The following is an 8,735-nucleotide window of genomic DNA, read 5'->3' as shown; positions in this document are numbered from 1 at the left end:
GCAGAAATAAATACGAAATATGATTTCATTTCGTGAACAAGTATCTTTTGGTGACAAATCACTTTCAATGCAGTCGAATCTATAAATTAGCATCAACATAGACATCAAAAAATCAAGATGGACAATTTAAGTGACTTCAAAGAGAATTTAATACTTATTTACTGTATAAAACAATTCAGTATATCAGGTTGGTCGTGATATATTGACTTTTGTGATGAAGTAAAACATGCAGCCGTTCTAGCTCAGTTGGTAGAGCGCGTGGCTTTTAACCACGTGGTCGTGGGTTCGAGTCCCACGGATGGCGTTGTTTCAAGTACTTTTGTTTTTATCGTTATCTTTCTCTGTGGCTCATCTGTGCTATGTAAAAATTTGACAATTCACAATTCAATTCTTTATGAAAATTTGACAATTCACAATTCAATTCTTTGATATACTACTTTATCGGGCTTTATTATAATTACATTTTACAAACTGTTAATTGTTAAATATATCATAGTTATATTAACCTTAGTCAGTTGAAAAAATAATAAACTAAATGTCAAAACATATTAAATGATATATATTGGAGCCTTATTTTGAGAATCCATTTTTTTAAATAACTTTAAGAACTCTTAATTTATGTATTGGATCACATGTTTTTTTTATTCATTCATATGTGAAACGTTATAAAAATACATGTGATAGACGAAAGTTTTTTTCAAAACCTTATATATACCCATTTGTTAACATATGAACGAAAACAAGAACATATTCATTCACAAATTCATGAAAGGCTATTTTGAAAGTTTTTTAAAAATGTTTCTTCTACAACATACTTTTTTATATCATTTCACATAAAAAATTAACAAAATAAACATTTGATCCAATACATAATTTGAGAGTTCTCATAGTTTTTAAAAAGAATTGTTCTCAAAATAAGGAAAGTATATATATATATAGTTGAGTTATTGTGAGAACTAAAAAATTGTCGAGAACTGCGAGAACCAATCACATCCATTAGATTATATACACTAATGGTCAATATCTCTAATGGCATTAATGTAATTAATGGGATTTAAAATTAATCTACAAATTAATAAAAACTGGAAAAGAGCATAATAGGAACATTCGTAAAAAATGAAACGGCCACCTACAAAATATGGTGCATGAAATTCATGGATTTTTGTTATACGAGTAGTAGTCAACTTTTTGATATTGACTATTAATTAATAATTGATAGATTATGACAATTTAAAAATATATTTTATGTTTTTGCAAATTGTGAATAATATGATTTATGTATAAAACTTTATATTAAAAATTTATTAACATTAAATTAAATAATATAAATTATTTGAAAATCATAAACCATTTCAGTGGTACACATGTGATTTATGTTTAAAACTTGTTATTAAAAATTATTAACATTAAATTTAAAAAACATAATTTTTTTGAAAATAATAAACCTTTTAACAAAGTTCATATGTGTACACATATTCTCACATGTGTACAAATATTTTTTTAACAAAGTTCATATGTGTATGCATATTTTTTTTATGAAAGTTTACAATTGTATATATAAAAACAGGCCCGGTCTTGGGCAAGTGCGAAAGACTCAATTGAGTAGGGTACCAAATTTTGTATACAATACGTCACTGAGTCACTCTATATATTGATATATTAAATTAATTTTGCTGCTAAAGATATATATCTATAGACAAAAGATGTTGTTGTTATCTTATATATTAAAGTCCACTAATCCATCAATATCTTATGAATTATATTAATTTTTTATTATTATACCATACATAATAATCACATCCTATATTTTTTGATGTTAATATATGCAGATAGTCGCAAAGAGTAAATACGCAAACTGGAAGTGTTCATTGTTCAAACATATATATTGATTTATATACTTTGATTAATCTTTTTATGTGAGACTTAAACAACTTATGGTATTAATTATCAAAACTTAAATTTTGATGCATTTAAAAATAAGTTAGAAAACTTTGCTATAGTCAACATTAAGAAACCGAGAGCTATGATTGGTCGATAAGTTATTAGAGCAACTATGCTTTAGTATAATAAAAGATATTTTCAAACGACATTATTGTTATGATTGTTTTGATACCTTTTTATATATACTTACTATACTTCAGCCGTTAATGACAAATTTTGACGTTTAATGGGCACCATTAATATCTTATTGGGCTGGGCACCCAAAATTCATGGCACGGGCCTGTATAAAAACAATGATATATGAATTTTTGTTCGTATGTACACATGTGAATAACCCTATTCACAAGTATTTGGTTTTTTATATAACAAAATTCACTAGTGAGTGGTACCCATGAATTACTTTCACATGTAAATATGTGAATTGTACATATGTGAAATGACTTAATTCACAAATGTCTAATTTTTTTTAATTTGATCGATTATATAGTGGTTTATCCTAAAGCCTTAGATTATAAAACATTTACATGAATAACCATATTCACATGTGTATATATATATATATATATATTCAAAGTTCACGAATATATTTAAAAATATTCATATATAAATGAAGTTCAAATGTAAACTAATAACATTTTACATTAAAAAATTAATTATTGACATTGTTACATCCTAATTGTTCACAAAGTAATATCTTGACATCAAATTAATTTACTTATTCACATGGAAATAGATTGCGTTTATATGTGTACAGATATTTTTTACCTAATTTTAAAATGATTGTACCATAAAAGCCATTTATAAAAAAAGATATTTAAAATCTAGTTGATAACTACTAAATGAACGTAACATAAACACCATTTATGAAGAAAAAAAAATCTCCATATTCCCATTGCTAACTGCTAAGTACATGGTTAATCTCAAAAAAAGATTTAGGTGGTAAAAATATATAATTTATAAAGAAAAAAAAAGTCCAACATAAAGACATTAAATGAGAGCAAAAAAATGGTGGTACGGAGTATTTACTTTAGGAAAATGCTAAATAAAGCCCTTAGGGCTTCACTTAAAATGCATAAAAAGTTTGTACGTTTTCATATCAAAAGCCCACCCCTAATTTTTATGGTAAATGTACAACTATTTAATGCAATTTAACGAAAGCCCTTAGGGCTTCATTTAGCAAAACCCTTTAGTTTATTTGGAAATGGTGTCTCAAACGTATGAAAGAATTCGTAGTTACTCGACTTTTTATAAAAAAAATCAAGTAAAAATTGATGAAGTGATATTAAATGAGAGAATAATTGCAGTTCAGTTAACTAAATGAGATATTTATGGGAATTTTCCATAGATTAATTAAATTGTTTAAATATAATTTAATAAATTACAAAAACATCCTTGGATATAATTGATGGAAAACAGTTCTTGTAATTCTCGATAAAAATTAAGTTCTCATTTTATTTTTTTACTATATATATATATATATATATTTAATATTTTGTATAGCAAATGAATCAATCAACCATTACTATTAAGTTCTCTAAGTTACATCATTTTTATTTATTTTTTGTAAGCTACAATTTTATTATAAATGTTAGAATATAAAAGCCGATAGCCATTCTTAAAAATAAGCTTGAGGCAATAAAAGCATTGATATTAAATTGAGTTTGAAATAGAATATAAAGACATATTAAGATAAAAATAAATTAAAAAATAACAAAAATTACATATTTAAATATATTTGTGTTTTATGTTATAATGTGTCAGCTCATTCCAAACACCATTTTTAAAAATAAGTTTGAGACTTGCATATGATTTAATTAATTAAAAAAATTAGTGATGTCATATTATAATTTTAATATGGAAAGTCTCAAGCTATTGTTGTGCCACATAAGAAAAATTTTAAAAAAAATTACCTCATAACAAATTTTTTTTATTTATATATAAAATAAGATAAGATAACCTTACAATTGAAAAATTAACTTTTAAGTAATTTGTACAAATAAATCTTTTTTGTGCTACTTTTCAAAAAAATAAAAAATTTTGTGCTATGTAAAAATTTGACAATTCACAATTCAATTCTTTGATATATAACCGTACTATTGAAAACTAAACTTTTAAGTAATTTGTACAAATAAATCTTTTTTGTCAATGGGTTATTGACCAATTAATAAGCTTTTTGACCTTGTGAATTCACTTGCATTTGAGTCATAGATTGTGTTTGGTTCGTATATTTTGATGGAATCTGATGAAATTAGAATTGAATACAATTCCTTAGTACGTTTGGTTATTCAATGATGAAGGTTTTTATTCCATTGAAATGTAAACATTCCCCCATTTGATGGAATATCCATTCCATGGGGATGGGAGAAGGAATCTCATTCTTTCTGTTACTTAAATCTTCAAAAATAAAAATATTCTGTCAAATTTCATTCCACCAGATTCCAATTTCTTTAACGGATTACATTCTTTCCAAAAACATTATGTGAACCCATACTTTTACACGCATTTATATGGGTGGATTAATAAGGATTTTCAAAATCCTTAAGTTTATCCAAGTATTCGTGTAACGTGAGGATAAGAGTAAAATAATATGACACTAAATGAAAAAGTAATAATCTTTTTTCATTGGGAGTGTAAGAATGTTGAAAACAAATAAGTTCACAACTTAGAACACATTGCTTGCACATTTGTGGGTTATAGAATGCAAAGAGTATCCCACTAGTGCGAAAATCTTTTTAAAAAGTCTATCTTAAATTGAATTAGTTTTAAAAGAGCCAGCCTTATAAAATTTGCTTTAAGCACTGACAAATAAATATACACGATGGAATCAATGACTTTAATATGACATGCAAGTAAAAGATCAACCAATGATATGATCAAGATTATGATATCGGAAATTAATGAATAAAATACCTAGCACATGCTGATCGTTAAATCATTAATATGTTTACACGACGGTGAGATTTTTCGTTTGAGTTTAGATTTGAATGTTTTTTAATAGGGAGCTGATCCTCTCGCAACATAAATTGTCCATTTACAACAACCTTATTTGTTTTGACTATCATACCCTTTTAATATTTTACATTTTTTACCCTTTGAGTTTATTCGTTTTCTTTTTAATATATCTTCCTGACTTCACTCTTTATTTTCTTCTTCCCCATTATTTACTCTAATTATTCACTACAACCATTCCTTTTTCCATTGTCATCCCAATTGTTGGCCGAAATCAATCACTCTTTATTATTTCTATTTTTTACAAGCCAGCCACTGTCCAATCAAATCAAGTATGGGGTCGAATAAACCTATAAATAATTAAAAACACTAAAATAAATTTATAATATTTATGTATTTAAAAATGTATGATATTTTACTCCAATAATGTTTCATTTATTTGGGTTTGTATCACCATTGTGGTTTCGATTGCTTAAAAAGCCCATGAATATATTTTGATTTTGCTTGGTTATGTTGCAGATCGCTGTTATTTACTTCATACTTGATAGGATCTATATTAGGTGGATAACCCACGACGTGTAATCTGGTTCATGCGGCCAATGTATTTGTAATTTTATTATAGTGTATATGTGAATAAAATCAAGTTTGTTACATATTTACTCTGTTATACATTTCAATATTTGATCAACAGAGCCCAACTCATTTAGAAAGTTCAATGATTGAAAGTGAAGAAGCTTATCTAGCAACCTCCCAGTTTGAAACATCTGATGAATCAGTGCGAAGTGTTCGATCTTATTATTATACTAAAGGATATGGACTACCTATTCGTGATTCAAGAAAAGACAAGCATGTCACTTTGGAATGTGACTGAGGAGGTTCCTATAAGGAATGCGTTGAAAGTAATAGAGATAAGAGAACCATTTTGTTTAGTTATTGAAGTTTGAAGTAATTTTTTTTTGGATTATGCATTTATGCATTGCAAATCTGTAAGGAAAAAAAATATATTGTTGCATATAGGTAGAAGTCTTTTTGGATTATGAATTGCAAATCAACAAAAAATTGTTGTTATTCGTATTCACTTTTGAATCAGATGTGTATTGATTTGCAATATATAGAAGCATGCTACGTTAATGAAAAGGGAGCAAAATTAGTCAAATTGGGTTTGTTAAGGGAAAGGGAGTTAAATGAAAGGATAAAACATGTAAGTTATTAAAAGGGTATAATAGTCTAAACAAAAAAAGAAGTTGTAGATGGACAATTTGTATTGTGAGAGGATACTCTATGTAACAATAATAATACGGAGTATTAATTTTAGTTAAAGCTCACTCCAAATCTCCAATATCATTATCATATTTTGTAAATATTAAACCGGTCACAGTCTATTAAATAACTTGTAAAAGTAAATTTCAAAAAAAATAAAATAAAAATAAAATAACTTGTAAAAGTGGTATTATAGACGACAAAAAGTGAATATGTAATGATATGCCTGAAATATTTATCTATCAATAAACTAGAACAGTATTGATATATTCTTAAAACGACATATGACGTAATCCTTAATTGGCACGTGTCAATTTAATTTATTTATTTTATTAAATTAGATTCAATTTCTTATTAGACTTGGAATTAAACTCTAACTTTTAGATTATAGATACAAAACACATTATAACCTTATTTGATTGATCTTTTTTCAATAAGAAAATTGGTCTCTTTTTCTTTCTCAATTGATTGTACATCATACCGTGGTTAGGTTAAGAAAAGAGGGGTGATGGGTGTTTTTAGTTGTTTGATGGTGATTCCCCAAAGGTTACTCGTATTATGTATACGGTTTTACGCCAATCGTATGTATGTAATGTATAGCCGATTATGATCGTGCTATTGAATGAGATTTAGATCTGATCGATCGTATTTTGCATGCTCATGGAAGGATATTATCATATCCGATATTCAAGGATGTTTTTGCTTAATCATTGTAGGTTGTGGGAGGCTTCGGGACGGAGGGTCATCGTCCCGCAGTACGTTGTTGATATGTGATTATATTGTTGTAGGTTGCTGGAGCATCTCTTATAGAGATAAGAGGACGTCCAGATTTGTATGTGTGTTTTCTAGAATCATGTATAAGACATATTTGAATTTCTTTATGATAAAATCTATATATCTACCGTACATCGTACGGGTATTATGACTCGTTTACTTATATAAATGAAAAAGTTTTTCTTTATATATATTATATTGTCTTTTGAGCAATTATATTTATTCATATAAATATAAGAGACGGGTACCCGCACAATGCGACGGCGGTGGCGGCAACGGGCGGTGATGGTGGCGGTGGTGGTAACGATGTGGTTATTAAGAGTATCGTAGAGATATTATATGTAAATATTTAAATTAACGAATAAGAGAAATAGATAGTTTGGATAAACATGGTTGAAAAATATTTTATGGATATATTAGGTAGATTTAATTTGTGAGTTAGGAATGTGTTAAAAATTAAGGGAATTTTAGGTATTTTAAAGGTAAAGAGTTGAAAAAGGGAGATAGTAGTTTGCTTTATAATAGTGTATAAATAATTTCATTGACTAATAAACTGTGCGCGTGGTTAGGCCTTTCCCTATCGTGGCGACATTTTCACCTCATCTTGATTGTCTCATACTGTCATCAGTTTTCTCTTTCCAAGACACATCCAAAAACACTCATTTCATATCAAACTTTCATCCTCCATTAAAAAATTATATAAACTCACACACACTTACATTTTTTCTCTCCGTCCCAAATTAAAAAAAAAAAGATAAACTCATACACAAATTAATGGTTTAGGCCCCACACTTTGGACCTACTCGGTTCGTCCAACATTTTGTCATACTTCCCTTGCAAATAAGTGAAGTATTGACACTCAAGATCAGTATAATGCCCTGTTTGTATATAACGGATTTGTTCAAGACACCATTTCTTTTTCGCTGCCAGTTTTAGACCAATTTCAACAAGTTCCTCTTTGAACTTTTGGTGGTCGAGGATATCAGCCATGATACTGTCATTCACTTGATCGACAATCATTGGTGGCTTATATTTAGGGACTCTTGATGAAGAAGCCATTGCAGATGTATAAAAGTTTGTGTTTTGGTAAGAAATATCTGATAAGGAGCCAATATTTATAGACAAACTAAAAGACGTTCCTCCAACGTATACAATTTAAAATATTTACACAATTAGTCCCTCCAACGTTTGAATTCAAAATATTTACAATTTTAGTCCCTCAAACGACCAAAAATTCAAAAACAACTACACTTACAGTCCCTGAACGGCTAGTTGGATTGCCAAGGTATAAATACCAACCCAGAGCATAATTCAGTTGCATCCTCATACCCATTTTCATTATTTTACAAACTCACTCATTCTTTCTAACCAAATGGCATCATCATCATCAAACAAGAATGTTCATCGATCTTGTCTGACCAAACAAGAGATGAAAACACGAATCATGACTGATATCAAGGAGGATACCCTCCTTCAAACTAAAGTCTCTACCCAAATGGGTTACCTACGGAAGAAAAGGCAACAATGCGAGCATCAGCTTGAGGCAATACAAGCACCAGGCCGCAAGGTCTCGAAGCACGAAGAGACATATTCTTTGTTTCTACAGGATGAGATCAAGAAGATAAAAAGGGTTGTCTATGACGTTTTTGACGTTGGTCACACATTGGGTGACCAATGCACTTAGGCCGAATCGTATCACAACAATTGCGGGGAAGACAAAAATACTTGGGAAGTCAAATGCCCACAACACGATAAGTGGTGGGCAAACGAAAGCGCTTACTGTGGCTTAGGGAAAATGTCAATCAAAGATG

The 8,735-nt window shown here is 28.6% G+C and overlaps 1 non-coding gene across 1 annotated transcript; it reads left to right on the top strand.

Annotated features, from left to right (window-relative positions):
* The first annotated feature begins 231 nt into the window (after nt 1–231).
* TRNAK-UUU lies at nt 232–304 on the top strand. Its single transcript has one exon. It is a non-coding gene; the product is annotated as a tRNA-Lys (tRNA).
* Nucleotides 305–8,735: the final 8,431 nt, after the last annotated feature.

Source organism: Erigeron canadensis, chromosome 6 (assembly GCF_010389155.1).
Source record: "Erigeron canadensis isolate Cc75 chromosome 6, C_canadensis_v1, whole genome shotgun sequence".
Taxonomy (NCBI): Eukaryota; Viridiplantae; Streptophyta; class Magnoliopsida; order Asterales; family Asteraceae; genus Erigeron; species Erigeron canadensis.
Note: the sequence above shows the minus strand (reverse complement) of the source record. Positions and strands in the feature narration are given on the sequence as shown.